The following is a 15,325-nucleotide window of genomic DNA, read 5'->3' as shown; positions in this document are numbered from 1 at the left end:
AAGCTTAAGGATGGGGCTGTAAAATCGATTTCTCTTTACACACTTGGTCTACAAGTTCTAACAAGACAAGAGACCAAGCTTACTCAACATTGAGCTGTTAGAGAATCGTTTTTAACAACAAAAGCAAAGTTAAAGCTTTAAAGAACAAGGCTAAGCGAATTAACACTTAAGCAAAGTTTAAAACTTTCACTAAGCTATCTCCTAAGAGATTTAAACCTTGAGAACGAGTTTGAATCACCAAGAACAGAACCTGGCTCTGATACCATGTTGGGATTTCAAGAGAGATGGCTCTTGACAAAGGAGAGACAACTCCCAAGGATTGAATCTCCTTATACCCACAACAAACTAGCTCATTCTCAAGGGGGAAGGAGAGGACATCAACTTGTGATGAACTCCCCACAAACAACCTCAATAGACCCCAAATACTAGATATAAATCGGATCTATGAGGAACAAACAGCCTAGTTTGAGACTTATCCTCTTCTAGTATCACAACACTCAAGTTTGTGTACTTAGGAGAAAGAGGATTAAGAATCAGTAATCTAGGCTATATAAAACAGTAAATAAGGAAGATTTTAGGTGGATTTGAGAAGAGAATAGGCTGCCTTAAGGGCAGCCCCTAAATCGTTTACCCTAATCTCTCTACATTGGTGACATGAACAAGAACACAAGGTAGAGAGAGGAAAAATCGTTTCTCTTCTTTTATTCAATATTGTTGTTGTATTATTACATATGAGAGTGTATACAATGTAATATATGAGTACAAAATGTTATATGACCGTTAGAGAGAGAAGAAGGGAGATAGGGACATAAAGTGGTCTTCTCTTGGGCAAGACAATGGTGAAAGGGACAGCTCCTTCCTTCACCAACCAAAGGCCACGTGATTCTTCCTTCCCTTCCTTCCTTGTGCGCTTTTCCCTTCTTCTTCTTCCCATTGGCCTCTCTTTTCTTCTCTTCTTCCCATGGGCCTCTCTCTCTTGTAAGGCCTTGTTTTCCTTCTCTCAAACTCGGCCTTTCTCTTGTGAGGCCCCTTGGACCAAGCGCAGGCCGTACGGACGTAACAGGCCGAGACTGTACGGACGGGCCTGTACGGACGGGCCTGTACGGACGGGCCTGTACGGACGGACCTGTACGGACGGGCCTGTACGGACGGACCTGTACGGACGGGCATCTTCATGGGCCTTCTCTTCCTGGTGTTCACGGCCTACCTGGCCGCTCACCGGACATGGGTCCGTTCACGGACACGGTCATGGCCTTACCGGCCTTTACATGGCCTTTCCGGCCTTTCTTCTCTTCTTCCAAGGCTCGGCCTTACCGGCCTCCCCTCTCTCCTCCTTGGTACATTCTAATAAGAATGTGTGACAACCCAATGCAGTTGACTAATTGTAAGAGTTCAAAGATGGAGATCATAAGAGATTCTAAAGGTGCAAAGATGGAGATCATAAGAAGTGTGCTAAAGGCAAGATGGACTAAGGAGTAGGAGCGGTTCAAATCATGAAGAGAAGGGAGCTAGTTCTTTGCAAACCAAGGTCAAGGGACATCATGGATAGTGGAGTCTATACTCTTTTTCCCTTAACAAAGTTTTATCCCAAGAGGTTTTCTTTGTTGAGGTTTTTAATGAGGTAGATGACACTAGTCCACCCTTGATCTTTGGTCCCCATGGTGTCCCACCGATCAAGCGTGCGGGGGAGTATTAGAATGTACCAAGGAGGAGAGAGGAGAGGCCGGTAAGGCCGAACCTTGGAAGAAGAGAAGAAAGGCCGGAAAGGCCATGTAAAGGCCGGTACCATGTACCGTGTCCGTGAACGGACCCATGTCCGGTGAGCGGCCAGGTAGGCCGTGAACACCAGGAAGAGAAGGCCCATGAAGATGCCCGTCCGTACAGGTCCGTCCGTACAGGCCCGTCCGTACAGGCCCGTCCGTACAGGCCCGTCCGTACGGTCTCGGCCTGTTACGTCCGTACGGCCTGCGCTTGGTCCAAGGGGCCTCACAAGAGAAAGGCCGAGTTTGAGAGAAGGAAAACAAGGCCTTACAAGAGAGAGAGGCCCATGGGAAGAAGAGAAGAAAAGAGAGGCCAATGGGAAGAAGAAGAAGGGAAAAGCGCACAAGGAAGGAAGGGAAGGAAGAATCACGTGGCCTTTGGTTGGTGAAGGAAGGAGCTGTCCCTTTCACCATTGTCTTGCCCAAGAGAAGACCACTTTATGTCCCTATCTCCCTTCTTCTCTCTCTAACGGTCATATAACATTTTGTACTCATATATTACATTGTATACACTCTCATATGTAACAACACAACAACTATATTGAATAAAAAGAAGAGAAACGATTTTTCCTCTCTCTACCTTGTGTTCTTGTTCATGTCACCAATGTAGAGAGATTAGGGTAAACGATTTAGGGGCTGCCCTTAAGGCAGCCTATTCTCTTCTCAAATCCACCTAAAATCTTCCTTATTTACTGTTTTATATAGCCTAGATTACTGATTCTTAATCCTCTTTCTCCTAAGTACACAAACTTGAGTGTTGTGATACTAGAAGAGGATAAGTCTCAAACTAGGCTGTTTGTTCCTCATAGATCCGATTTATATCTAGTATTTGGGGTCTATTGAGGTTGTTTGTGGGGAGTTCATCACAAGTTGATGTCCTCTCCTTCCCCCTTGAGAATGAGCTAGTTTGTTGTGGGTATAAGGAGATTCAATCCTTGGGAGTTGTCTCTCCTTTGTCAAGAGCCATCTCTCTTGAAATCCCAACATGGTATCAGAGCCAGGTTCTGTTCTTGGTGATTCAAACTCGTTCTCAAGGTTTAAATCTCTTAGGAGATAGCTTAGTGAAAGTTTTAAACTTTGCTTAAGTGTTAATTCGCTTAGCCTTGTTCTTTAAAGCTTTAACTTTGCTTTTGTTGTTAAAAACGATTCTCTAACAGCTCAATGTTGAGTAAGCTTGGTCTCTTGTCTTGTTAGAACTTGTAGACCAAGTGTGTAAAGAGAAATCGATTTTACAGCCCCATCCTTAAGCTTTAAAAGCCTCATTCTTAAGCTTTACCGATTTGGTGAAAGTTGGGTACAAAATGAGGTAGTGATGAACTAATGAGCAAATCGGTTGTGTTCATGGTTAGGATTCACGCTTGAGGAAGAGAGAGACCTTGTTTTTTCGCATATATGGTCTGCTTGGTCAAAGAGATTAAAGCTGGTCCAAGAATGCTTTGTTTTAACCGATGGACAATAGGGTGTTCCAAAGGCTCTTTTGTTTCTTGTTTGCTTGTGACCACGAAAAGCATCTTCTTTATGTTATTTTCGTGGATCTAAAGCCTTAAGATCTTGGAGAACACTTTGTTTAAGTGATTCTACCATGAAATTTGTCTAAACCGTTGGAGAGATTAATTTTCCAATCGGTCCATGTGTTTCAGCCACTAAAGCACCAAAAGAGATTGTCTTGTTGGTTGTTCTTGGCTGTCAAAGTTGTCTCAAACTCAAGAAAACAGAGTATAACTCTGTCCATTGGAACTCTTGAGTCCAATTCTACACTCCATCCATCTTATACTACCCCCCATTCTCTTATATATATACTCTATTATACTCTCTTTGGTTACTTATTCTCCATTTACACTCTATACTCTACTCTACACTCTATACTCTAACCCCTAACAATCTCTTGTTTAGAATCTGTCCCATTAAATTTTGGTTTCAGTTTCAAACTTGAAGATTGTGTGGAGCTCACTTGCTATCTCAAGAAGAAGTGGCGAGGTTGAAGGCTACAAAGAAGCCATGAGAAGGCGCAGCACAATGCTTGGAGTTAGAACCAATGGCCATCAAGCTTCTTAGACCACACGTTTCACCACCATAGTAATAAACTCCGGCGGTCAGGTTTACCCGAGGAGAGCAGAAGACTCTTTTGAGCGAGGTAACCTATTAAGCTGACCGAGAGAGATAAAGCTTTGGGTATTAAACTCCGGCGGTTAGACTCATCCGAGGAGAGCAGAAGACTCTTTTGAGCGAGGTGGTCTATTTAAGGCTGACCGAGAGAGATAAAGCTATGGAGGAAGTTCTAGTGGAGAGAGCTGGTGGAAGGTGATGAATCAGCCCAAGGACATGTGTATTAGTGCCAAGTTGTTGATCGGATGTGCACAAGACTTTAAGGAAGGTCAAGCACAAGGTTTCAAGTGAAATGATGAGATGTCAGCTCATCATCAAGTCAAGGGTACGGGGGAGATCGACTTTCAAGTGACTTCACCGCACCTCACAGTCTATGGTTTCAAATTCACGGCAACAAACAAAAGATTTGCCGATGCGTCTCAAAGATCGGCTCGGACGAAAGCCTTCCACTGCGATTCAGCTTCCGCGTTCTTCACAAAAGTTCTAGAACATAAAGTCACCTTGCCAGTGGAAGTGAAATCATACCAATCCGAGCAGCCGTTCGAAAGTTATGTCCGAAACAGTGGGCATATATCATTCTGACGCGTTTTAAAGAAGCGGTCTCAAGAAGAGAGTTCAAACCGCAACAATGATAAACTCTCTTCCTCTTCTCCATCAAAGACACCGAAATAAAAAGGCTGTGCTCTAAACTCTACTCTATTTAAATTATTATCTTAAATTCATTATATTAGCTCCATTACTAGCCTTTACTCTCTCATGTGATCTCTTAAATTGTCACTTTTGAAATTGTCTTTGATATTCCTCATATTGTTTTATGAGAGCCTCAAAGAAATTTACTTTGATATTCCTCATACATTAGATTATGAGAGCCTCAAAGAAATTGTCTTTGATATTCCTCATACATTATAGACTATGAGAGCCTCAAAGAGATTTGAAAAATTGTCTTTGATATTCCTCATAACATACACTTATTCTTGCTTCTTTATCACTTGTTTCAAGGGTAAAGGAGATTATGAGAGCCTCAAAGAAATTCTAAAGGTGCAAAGATGGAGATCATAAGAAGTGTGCTAAAGGCAAGATGGACTAAGGAGTAGGAGCGGTTCAAATCATGAAGAGAAGGGAGCTAGTTCTTTGCAAACCAAGGTCAAGGGACATCATGGATAGTGGAGTCTATACTCTTTTTCCCTTAACAAAGTTTTATCCCAAGAGGTTTTCTTTGTTGAGGTTTTTAATGAGGTAGATGACACTAGTCCACCCTTGATCTTTGGTCCCCATGGTGTCCCACCGATCAAGCGTGCGGGGGAGTATTAGAATGTACCAAGGAGGAGAGAGGAGAGGCCGGTAAGGCCGAACCTTGGAAGAAGAGAAGAAAGGCCGGAAAGGCCATGTAAAGGCCGGTACCATGTACCGTGTCCGTGAACGGACCCATGTCCGGTGAGCGGCCAGGTAGGCCGTGAACACCAGGAAGAGAAGGCCCATGAAGATGCCCGTCCGTACAGGTCCGTCCGTACAGGCCCGTCCGTACAGGCCCGTCCGTACAGGCCCGTCCGTACGGTCTCGGCCTGTTACGTCCGTACGGCCTGCGCTTGGTCCAAGGGGCCTCACAAGAGAAAGGCCGAGTTTGAGAGAAGGAAAACAAGGCCTTACAAGAGAGAGAGGCCCATGGGAAGAAGAGAAGAAAAGAGAGGCCAATGGGAAGAAGAAGAAGGGAAAAGCGCACAAGGAAGGAAGGGAAGGAAGAATCACGTGGCCTTTGGTTGGTGAAGGAAGGAGCTGTCCCTTTCACCATTGTCTTGCCCAAGAGAAGACCACTTTATGTCCCTATCTCCCTTCTTCTCTCTCTAACGGTCATATAACATTTTGTACTCATATATTACATTGTATACACTCTCATATGTAACAACACAACAACTATATTGAATAAAAAGAAGAGAAACGATTTTTCCTCTCTCTACCTTGTGTTCTTGTTCATGTCACCAATGTAGAGAGATTAGGGTAAACGATTTAGGGGCTGCCCTTAAGGCAGCCTATTCTCTTCTCAAATCCACCTAAAATCTTCCTTATTTACTGTTTTATATAGCCTAGATTACTGATTCTTAATCCTCTTTCTCCTAAGTACACAAACTTGAGTGTTGTGATACTAGAAGAGGATAAGTCTCAAACTAGGCTGTTTGTTCCTCATAGATCCGATTTATATCTAGTATTTGGGGTCTATTGAGGTTGTTTGTGGGGAGTTCATCACAAGTTGATGTCCTCTCCTTCCCCCTTGAGAATGAGCTAGTTTGTTGTGGGTATAAGGAGATTCAATCCTTGGGAGTTGTCTCTCCTTTGTCAAGAGCCATCTCTCTTGAAATCCCAACATTCAGGATGAATTTGGAGTGTTTAGACAACACTTAAACCCCTTTTATCCCAAAATAGGCTTAACCCGAGAAAACAGGCTAAAACGGAGAGAAACATTGATTTAAAGCAGTAAACAGTTATGTTACTCTTTCCAGGGTAAAAATATGTAACAAACCAATGCATTTGACTAATTATAAGAGTTTGGGTTGAATTTGGAGTGTTTAGACACCACTTTTGCCCTTTTTTCCCAAAAGAGGCTAAAACCGAGAAAACATTGATTCGAAGCAGTAAATTTATTTGCTACTGTTTCTAGGGTCAGAATGTGTGACAACCCAATGCAATTGACTAATTGTAAGAGTTCGGGATGAATTTGGAGTGTTTAGACAACACTTAAACATCTTTTATCCCAAAATAGGCTTAACCCGAGAATACAGGCTAAGACGGAGAGAAACATTGATTTAATGCAGTAAACAGCTATGTTACTCTTTCTAGGGTCAAAATATGAAAACAATCCAATGCATTTGACTAATTATAAGAGTTCGGGTTAAATTTGGAGTGTTTAGACAACACTTAAACCCGTTCTATCCCAAAACAGGCAAAACCGATAAAACATGCTAAAACCAAGAGAAAACATAGTTTCGAAGCAGTAAACAGCTAGTTCACTCTTTCTAGGGTCAAAATATGTATCAATACAATGCATTTTACTAATTACAAGAGTTTGGGTTGAATTTGGAGTGTTTAGACACGACTTTTACCCTTTTTCCTAAAAAAGGCTAAAACCGAGAAAACATTGATTCGAAGCAGTAAATTGATTTGTTACTGTTTCTAGGGTCAGAATGTGTGACAGCCCAATGCAGTTGACTAATTGTAAGAGTTCAGGATGAATTTGGAGTGTTTAGCCAACACTTAAACCCGTTTTATCCCAAAATAGGCTTCAAACGAGAAAACAGGCTAAAACCGAGAGAAACATTGATTTGAAGCAATAAACATCTATGTTACTCTTTCTAGGGTCAAAATATGTAACAATCCAATGCATTTGACTAATTATAAGAGTTTGGGTTAAATTTGGAGTGTTTAGTGTAAGTTTAGAAACGAGAGAGTGTAGAGATCGAGTGAGTTTGAGAGTGTTCGCACGAGAGAGTAGAAGAGAGTATGGAAGTGTAAGAGAGAGAGTATAGAAGAAGAATCAAACTTCTTACTTGAAAAAGAACCTAGATACATCCTAATTATAGACAAAGTAAGCAGCATATTCCTATGGGATCCTATACACGCTTTACATGACTGAAAGTGACATCCTTCCTTCTTAACATAACATGTGACTTGTGAGTTGAAATATCTTCCCACTTGCACACAAACTCCAACGGTCGGTAGGAGAAGGATCTAGAGACTTGGTTGTCTCATACAAGCCTTAGAAGACTTCAAGTGGGCTTCTACACGAGATGGTATGGTTGGCCCGATGAGAGAGAACGGTCGTTGACTTGTACGGACGTTGACTTGTACGGACATGGTGATCAAGATCCCAAATTATACTCCCCCTCAAGCTTTAGTCATTGGACCCTATGACATAAGCTTGAACCATTGATCACCTACCTCATTAAAAACCTTAGTATATAAAACCACTTGGGAAAAATTATACTTAAGGGAAAAAGAGCGTAGGATCTCAAGGTTTGGTGAGGTCCATGAGTCCTAGCCGAGGGTGAATGTATTCGCACACTTGTGGGCTGGCCGCCTTTGTGAAAATGTCGGCTAGTTGCTCTTTGCTGTCTGTATGACATGGGAGTGTGACGCCTAGCTGAATCTGCTCTCGCACCTTGTGGCAATCGACCTCTATGTGTTTTGTTCTCTCGTGAAACACGGAATTGGTGGCTATGTGGATGGCTGCTTCGTTATCACAATGCATAGTGATAGGCTTTGATGATTCAACTCCAAGATCCTTCAATAGTGCCTTAAGCCACATGAGCTCGGTTGTTAACTTCCTCATGGCTCTATACTCGGACTCCGCACTAGATAACGAGACAACCTTTTGTTTCTTGCTCTTCCATGTGACTAAGTTTCCTCCCAAGAACGTGCAGTATCCGGTGGTTGAGCGACGATCCCCATGGTCTCCGGCGTAATCAGCGTCACAATATCCTATCAACTCGGTGCTCTTGTTCCTTCCCATCCATATGCCTTGTCCCGGAGCTCCCTTGATGTACTTAAGGATTCGGTTCACCATGTTCCAGTGGTGTCTAGTTGGGTTTTGCATGTGTTGGCTTACCTGGTTCACAGCAAAACAAAGATCAGGCCTAGTGATAGTTAAATATATGAGCTTACCCACCAGACGCCTATATCGCGTGACATCTTCGAATGGAGGCTCCCCCTTTCCGGCTGTCTTGTAGTTTTCTTCAAGAGGTGTGGTCACTGCTTTTGATCCAAGTTTTCCTGCTTCACTTAAGAGGTCAAGAGCATACTTTCTTTGTGATAAAAACAATCCTTCATCAGACCTATACACTTCTATACCAAGAAAATACTTAAGTTCTCCAAGGTCTTTAATATCAAAAACTGACTTAAGAAACTCTTTAGCTTCTTGAATACCTACCTTGTCACTTCCAGATATGATGATATCATCAACATATACTAGAATGACCACTATACCTTTGTCACTTGGTAGTGTGAAGAGAGTATGATCCGATTCTGATTTGCGAAAACCTTTCCCAAGTAAGGTTGTGCTCAACTTGTGGTACCATGCTCTAGGCGATTGTTTAAGGCCATATATTGCCTTGTTGAGCTTCAGCACCTTTCCCGGGCCTATGGTGTCCTCTAGACCAGGCGGTGGCCGCATGTAGACCTCATCTTCAAGTTCTCCTTGCAAGAACGCATTCTTCACATCCATTTGCCATAGATCCCAATCCAAGTTTGTGGCCAAGGAGAGAACAACTCGAACTGTGTGTAATTTGGCCACCGGAGCAAACGTATCTTTGTAATCCTCCCCATACGTTTGCGTAAAACCACGAGCTACAAGTCTGGCCTTGTAGCGTTCAATCTCCCCATTGCTCTTATACTTGATAGTGAAGATATACCGAGACGTCACAGCCTTCTTGCCCTTGGGTAAGTCTGATTCGTCCCATGTGTGATTTTGCACCATGGCCGTGTTCTCGGCATCAACTGCGTCTCGCCACACCTTGTGGTCCTTGGCCTCATCATATGTCTTGGGAACCCAATGCTGGTCAATTTGGCCAAGGAACACTTGATGTTCCATCGGAAAGTGTGCCAGCGTGCATACAGCTTGAATTGGGTGTGCGACGACCATGTTGTTGTAGTACACTCTAGTGTTCTTCCAGTTAGATGGGGGAAACTTGAGACGTTGGCTACGTCGAAGAGGAACTATAGTTCCCGCCTCTGAGTTAGCTCTGCCTAGTGTAATAATTTCTTCAAGCTGCTCAGCCGGTTCCTCGGATGGCACATCATTGTTGTCTCCGGGTAGTTCGGTCGAATCCGTGGGCAACTCAGTTTCGTCGTTGGTATGAGAAGTGGGTGGATCAAGGTCGGGCTCAGGGAATGGCTCAGGTTGTTCTGGTGATGCTTGACTGGCCGGCGCGTTGGTGATCCGATCATTCTCAATACCTAGCCTCTCAAGGATCACCCGGAGGTTGCGTGTCCGATCGGAAGAAGAGGTCGAGAGATTGCGAAGTTCATCCCAGTTCTTCTCATCATAAAATCCTTGTGACTCCACAAACTTGACATCACGAGACACAAGAACTCTTCTTGTCTCCGAGTCATAGCACTTATATCCTTTTTGAGTTGTAGAATAGCCGATAAACATTGCCTTAGTACTCTTAGCATCAAGCTTGTCTCTTAGTTCACCTGGTCGCAACACATAGCAAACACAACCAAATACTCGTAAATGATCAAAGTTAGGCTTTTCATTGTTCAATACCTCAAATGGAGACAAGTCGTTGAGTATTTTTGTTGGTGTGCGGTTGATAAGATAACAAGCTGTGAGCACGGCATCTCCCCAAAAGCGTTTTGGAACTCTTGTATGGAACATCATGGACCTTGCTACCTCCATGAGATGCCTATTCTTCCTTTCAGCCACCCCATTTTGTTGTGGTGTGTATGGACAGCTAGTTTGATGAAGAATTCCATGTTCGGCTAGATATTGCTTAAAGGCATGGCTTGTGTATTCTCCACCATTATCTGATCTCAAAATTTTAATCTTGGCATGATAGTGGTTAGTGACATAATTTTGAAAGCTAGTAAAAGCTTCAAGAACTCTATCCTTAGAAGGAAGCAAAGTTATCCAAGTATATTTTGATTTTTCATCAATAAAAGTCACAAAATACTTTTGATTTTCTCTAGATAAGCAAGGGGATGTCCAAACATCAGAATGAACCAAATCAAAACATTTTTCATAAATAGTAATAGATTTAGGAAAAACAGCCTTGCAATGTTTACCAAGAATACAAGCCTCACACCCATCATTTTGAAAAGAAATATTAGGGAACATTAAAGCTAAAGCTCTAGTGTGAGGATGTCCTAGCCTAGCATGTAAAATAGAATCACTAGGTTTAACAACAACCGAATTAAAACAAGAAGCAGATAAATTCAAGTCCTCAAGCATATAGAGATCACCCTTGGAACCTCCTTGACCAAGGACCTTACTTGTCTCAATATCCTGAAAATGAACCTTGTTAGGACCAAATATTGCATAACAATTCAAATCAGTAGTGGCTCTCTTAACTGATAGCAAGTTGGAAGTAAAATTTGGCATATAGAACGCTTTAGTATCTTTATCAAATAATTTCAAGTTTCCAATGCCTTTAACTGGCACTTTCTCACCATTTGCTATCACAACATTACCACTAGCCGGTTTAATATCACTCATTAACCTAGAATCACTAATCATGTGGTGAGAAGCACCGGAATCAACTATGAGCGGTTTAGTTTGATTCAAGGCAAGATAAGAGTTACCGGAATTTTCTTTGAGTGCCTTAATGAGCGCATCAAGATCAGACTTCCTCACGAGGTCCGACGAGGCAGCCAGGGCAGTTCCATTCATATCCGGAGCTCGAGGGTTCAGTTCAGCAACCAATGGCTCCACACTCGCTCGATGAGCTCTTGGTGCTCCACGGTGGTTCATTGGTCGGTTTACTCGGAGGTGTGGGTGGAGAATCCAACACTCATTCTTGAAATGGCCCGGCTTCTTGCAGTGGTGACACACTGGTTCTTTCTTGTTATCTCCTCGATAGTAGCCCTTGTTTGCGGTCGCTACATCAGCTTGGTTGGCGGTTACAAGCTCCCCCTTGTTACCAAACAACCCCATGGAACCATGCTCCTTTTGAATCTGACTACACACTTCCTCCAGGCTGGGAAGCTTGTCCGACCTCAAGATATGCTTGATAAGATCGTTGTAAGATGGATTCAGCGTAAGGAGGAGGCCGAACACCTTGTCTTGTTCACGCCTCTCATTCAAGATTGTCGGATCAAGAGTCGCTGGCCTAAGCATCTCAAGCTCAGCCCAAAGGGACCTAAACTTCCCAAAGTGTTTGGTGAACTCCATGTCTTCTTGGCTTAGGTTGTTGATGGCTCTCTTGATCTCAAAGACTCGGCTTAAATTGGTAGTGTTACCAAAGACGTTTTGCAAGGTATCCCATAGATCCTTGGCCGTTTCACAATACGAGTAGGCCTCGAGTATTGGAGCATCGAGAGAGTTTTGTATGATGGCGAGAACACTTTGGTCTTCTTGAAACCACTTTTCTTCACCACTTGTGGCCACAACTTTGCCGTCTTCAGTCGGCTCGCCCTTCGGAGCTTCACTTGTTGTCACATGGGTCCAAAGCCCTCGGCCACATAGCGCCGTCTTTGTGGTCCTTGCCCACAACAAATAGTTCTCTCCTTTGAGAGTAACTGGAACAACCAAGGTTTTGGTGCTTTCCATGGAGTTTTGTCCAATGGTCAATAAGTTTACCCAACGGTTAAAGAAAAACTCAAGAGATTGAGTGAACGAGTTGCGGAAGAAAGTAGAGTGAATGAAGAGTTTAACGAGAGGAACCACAAGGCTCTGATACCATGTAAGTTTAGAAACGAGAGAGTGTAGAGATCGAGTGAGTTTGAGAGTGTTCGCACGAGAGAGTAGAAGAGAGTATGGAAGTGTAAGAGAGAGAGTATAGAAGAAGAATCAAACTTCTTACTTGAAAAAGAACCTAGATACATCCTAATTATAGACAAAGTAAGCAGCATATTCCTATGGGATCCTATACACGCTTTACATGACTGAAAGTGACATCCTTCCTTCTTAACATAACATGTGACTTGTGAGTTGAAATATCTTCCCACTTGCACACAAACTCCAACGGTCGGTAGGAGAAGGATCTAGAGACTTGGTTGTCTCATACAAGCCTTAGAAGACTTCAAGTGGGCTTCTACACGAGATGGTATGGTTGGCCCGATGAGAGAGAACGGTCGTTGACTTGTACGGACGTTGACTTGTACGGACATGGTGATCAAGATCCCAAATTATATTTAGACAACACTTAATCCCGTTTTATCCCAAAACAGGCTAAAACCGAGAAAACATGCTAAAACCAAGAGAAAACATAGTTTCGAAGCAGTAAACAGCTAGTTAACTCTTTCTAGGGTCAAAATATGTAACAATACAATGCATTTTACTAATTACAAGAGTTTGGGTTGAATTTGGAGTGTTTACATACGACTTTTACCCTTTTCCCCAAAAAAGGCTAAAACCGAGAAAACATTGATTCGAAGCAGTAAATTGATTTGTTACTGTTTCTAGGGTCAGAATGTGTGACAGCCCAATGCAGTTGACTAATTGTAAGAGTTCAGGATGAATTTGGAGTGTTTAGACAACACTTAAACCCCTTTTATCCCAAAATAGGCTTAAACCAAGAAAACTGGCTAAAACGGAGAGAAACATTGATTTAAAGCAGTAAACAGCAATGTTACTCTTTCTAGGGTAAAAATATGTAACAACCCAATGCATTTGACTAATTATAAGAGTTTGGGTTGAATTTGGAGAGTTTAGACACCACTTTGATCCTTTTTTCCCAAAACAGGCTAAAACCAAGAAAACATTGGTTTGAAGCAGTAAATTGCTTTGTTACTGTTTCTAAGGTCAGAATGTGTGACAACCAAATGCATTTGACTAATTGTAAGAGTTCGGGATGAATTGGGAGTGTTTAGACAACACTTAAACCTGTTTTATCCCAAAATAGGCTTAAACCAAGAAAACAGGCTAAAACCGAGAGAAACATTGATTTGAAGCAATAAACAGCTATGTTACTCTTTCTAGGGTCAAAATATGTAACAATCGAATGCATTTGACTAATATAAGAGTTCGGGTTAAATTTGGAGTGTTTAGACAACACTTAAACCCGTTTTATCCCAAAACATGCTAAATCGAGAAAACAGGCTAAAACCGAGAGAAAACATAGATTCGAAGCAGTAAATTGCTTTGTTACTCTTTCTAGGGTCAAAATATGTAACAATACAATGTATTTTACTAATTATAAGAGTTTGGGTTGAGTTTGGAGTGTTTAGACAATACTTAAACCCGTTTTAATCCAAAACAGGCTAAAACCGAGAAAACAGGCTAAAACCGAGAGAAAACATAGATTTGAAGCAGTAAACAGCTATGTTACTCTTTCTAGGGTCAAAATATGTAACAATACTATGCACTTTACTAATTATAACAGTTTGGGTTGAATTTGGAGTGTTTAGACACACCACTTATACCCATTTTTTGCCCAAAAAAGGCTAAAACCGAGAAAACATTGATTTAAAGCTGTAAATTGATTTGTTACTGTTTCTAGGGTCAGAATGTGTGACAACCCAATGTATTTTACTAATTGTAAAATTTCGGGATGAATTTGGTGTGTTTAAACAACACTTAAACCCGTTTTATCCCGAAATAGACTTAAACCGAGAAAACAGGCTAAAACCGAGAGAAACATTGATTTGAAGCAGTAAACAACAATGTTACTCTTTCTAGGGTCAAAATATGTAACAATCCAATGCATTTGACTAATTATAAGAGTTCGGGTTGAATTTGGAGTGTTTAGACAACACTTAAACCCATTTTATCCCAAACAGGCTAAAACCATGAAAATAGGCTAAAACCGAGAGAAAACATAGATTCAAAGCATTAAAAAGCTATGTCACTCTTTCTAGGGTCACAATATGTAACAATACAATGCATTTTACTAATTATAAGAGTTTGGTATGAAATGGCACATCACCGTCCGTACGGTCGTACGGACGTCCGTACAACCAACGGAGTGGGCCGTCCGTACAACCAACGAATGTCAAGTCCGGTCCATCAATAAGAGCCTCCAACGGTCATAAGAATTCGAGAACCTTCCCCATGTGAGCCGTTGGACGAGTTGCGCAAGTGGAGAGTCAAAGGGAGATCACATGTTTAGTTAAGGAGATGTCACTATCTCCATTTGTAATTGTGTATAGTATCTTAGGAGAATATTCTTTTGTATATGGCTATAGTAAGGTTGTAACTATGTTCTAAATGAAGTAAGAAGAGAAAATATCTCTTTCTCCAATTCTCTCCATGCGCCTACTCTCTTCCCTTCTCTATCCGATCTCTATTCTTAGTTACTCTCAAATCTCTCTAATTTAAAACTTACATGGTATCAGAGCAGATTGTTCCTGTTCTTTGACTTCATCTCCATCACAATCTTCCGCATTCTCTCTATCTTGTGCTTTCAAATCTCTTTGTTCCCAAAATTTCTTTTAACCGTTGGGTAAACACCTAAACCACCGAGTTCATCATGGAAAACACCAAAACTATGATTGTTCCGGTTACTCTCAAGGGAGAGAACTACTTACTGTGGGCTAGAACCACGAAGACAGCCCTATGCGGCCGAGGACTTTGGTCCCATGTTGAAGCGAGTGAGGCTCCAAGTGGCGAGGCCACCAAAGACGACAAGGATCTTGTCGCAGATGAAAGGAACAAGTGGTTTCAAGAAGACCAAGGAGTCCTAGCCATCATTCAAAACTCCCTAGATGCCCCCATCCTTGAAGCTTACTCCTATTGCGAAACTGCAAAGGACTTATGGGACACTCTTAAGAATGTCTTTGGAAATGTTACTAACGTGAACCGGATCTTCGAG

General features: G+C 42.1%; 1 long non-coding RNA gene across 1 annotated transcript; it reads right to left on the bottom strand.

The window, feature by feature from the left end:
- Positions 1–10,573: 10,573 nt before the first annotated feature.
- LOC147950175 (uncharacterized) lies at positions 10,574–11,301 on the bottom strand. Its single transcript, XR_015596259.1, has 2 exons — positions 11,157–11,301; positions 10,574–10,860 (listed from the first exon to the last, which is right to left on the bottom strand). It is a non-coding gene; the product is annotated as an uncharacterized LOC147950175 (long non-coding RNA).
- Between the last annotated feature and the right edge of the window lie 4,024 nt (positions 11,302–15,325).

This window comes from Camelina sativa, chromosome 1, assembly GCF_030686135.1.
Source record: "Camelina sativa cultivar CO46 ecotype springtype chromosome 1, ASM3068613v1".
NCBI lineage: Eukaryota > Viridiplantae > Streptophyta > Magnoliopsida > Brassicales > Brassicaceae > Camelina > Camelina sativa.
The sequence above is the reverse complement of the archived record's forward strand: the minus strand, read 5'-3'. Positions and strand labels throughout refer to the sequence as shown.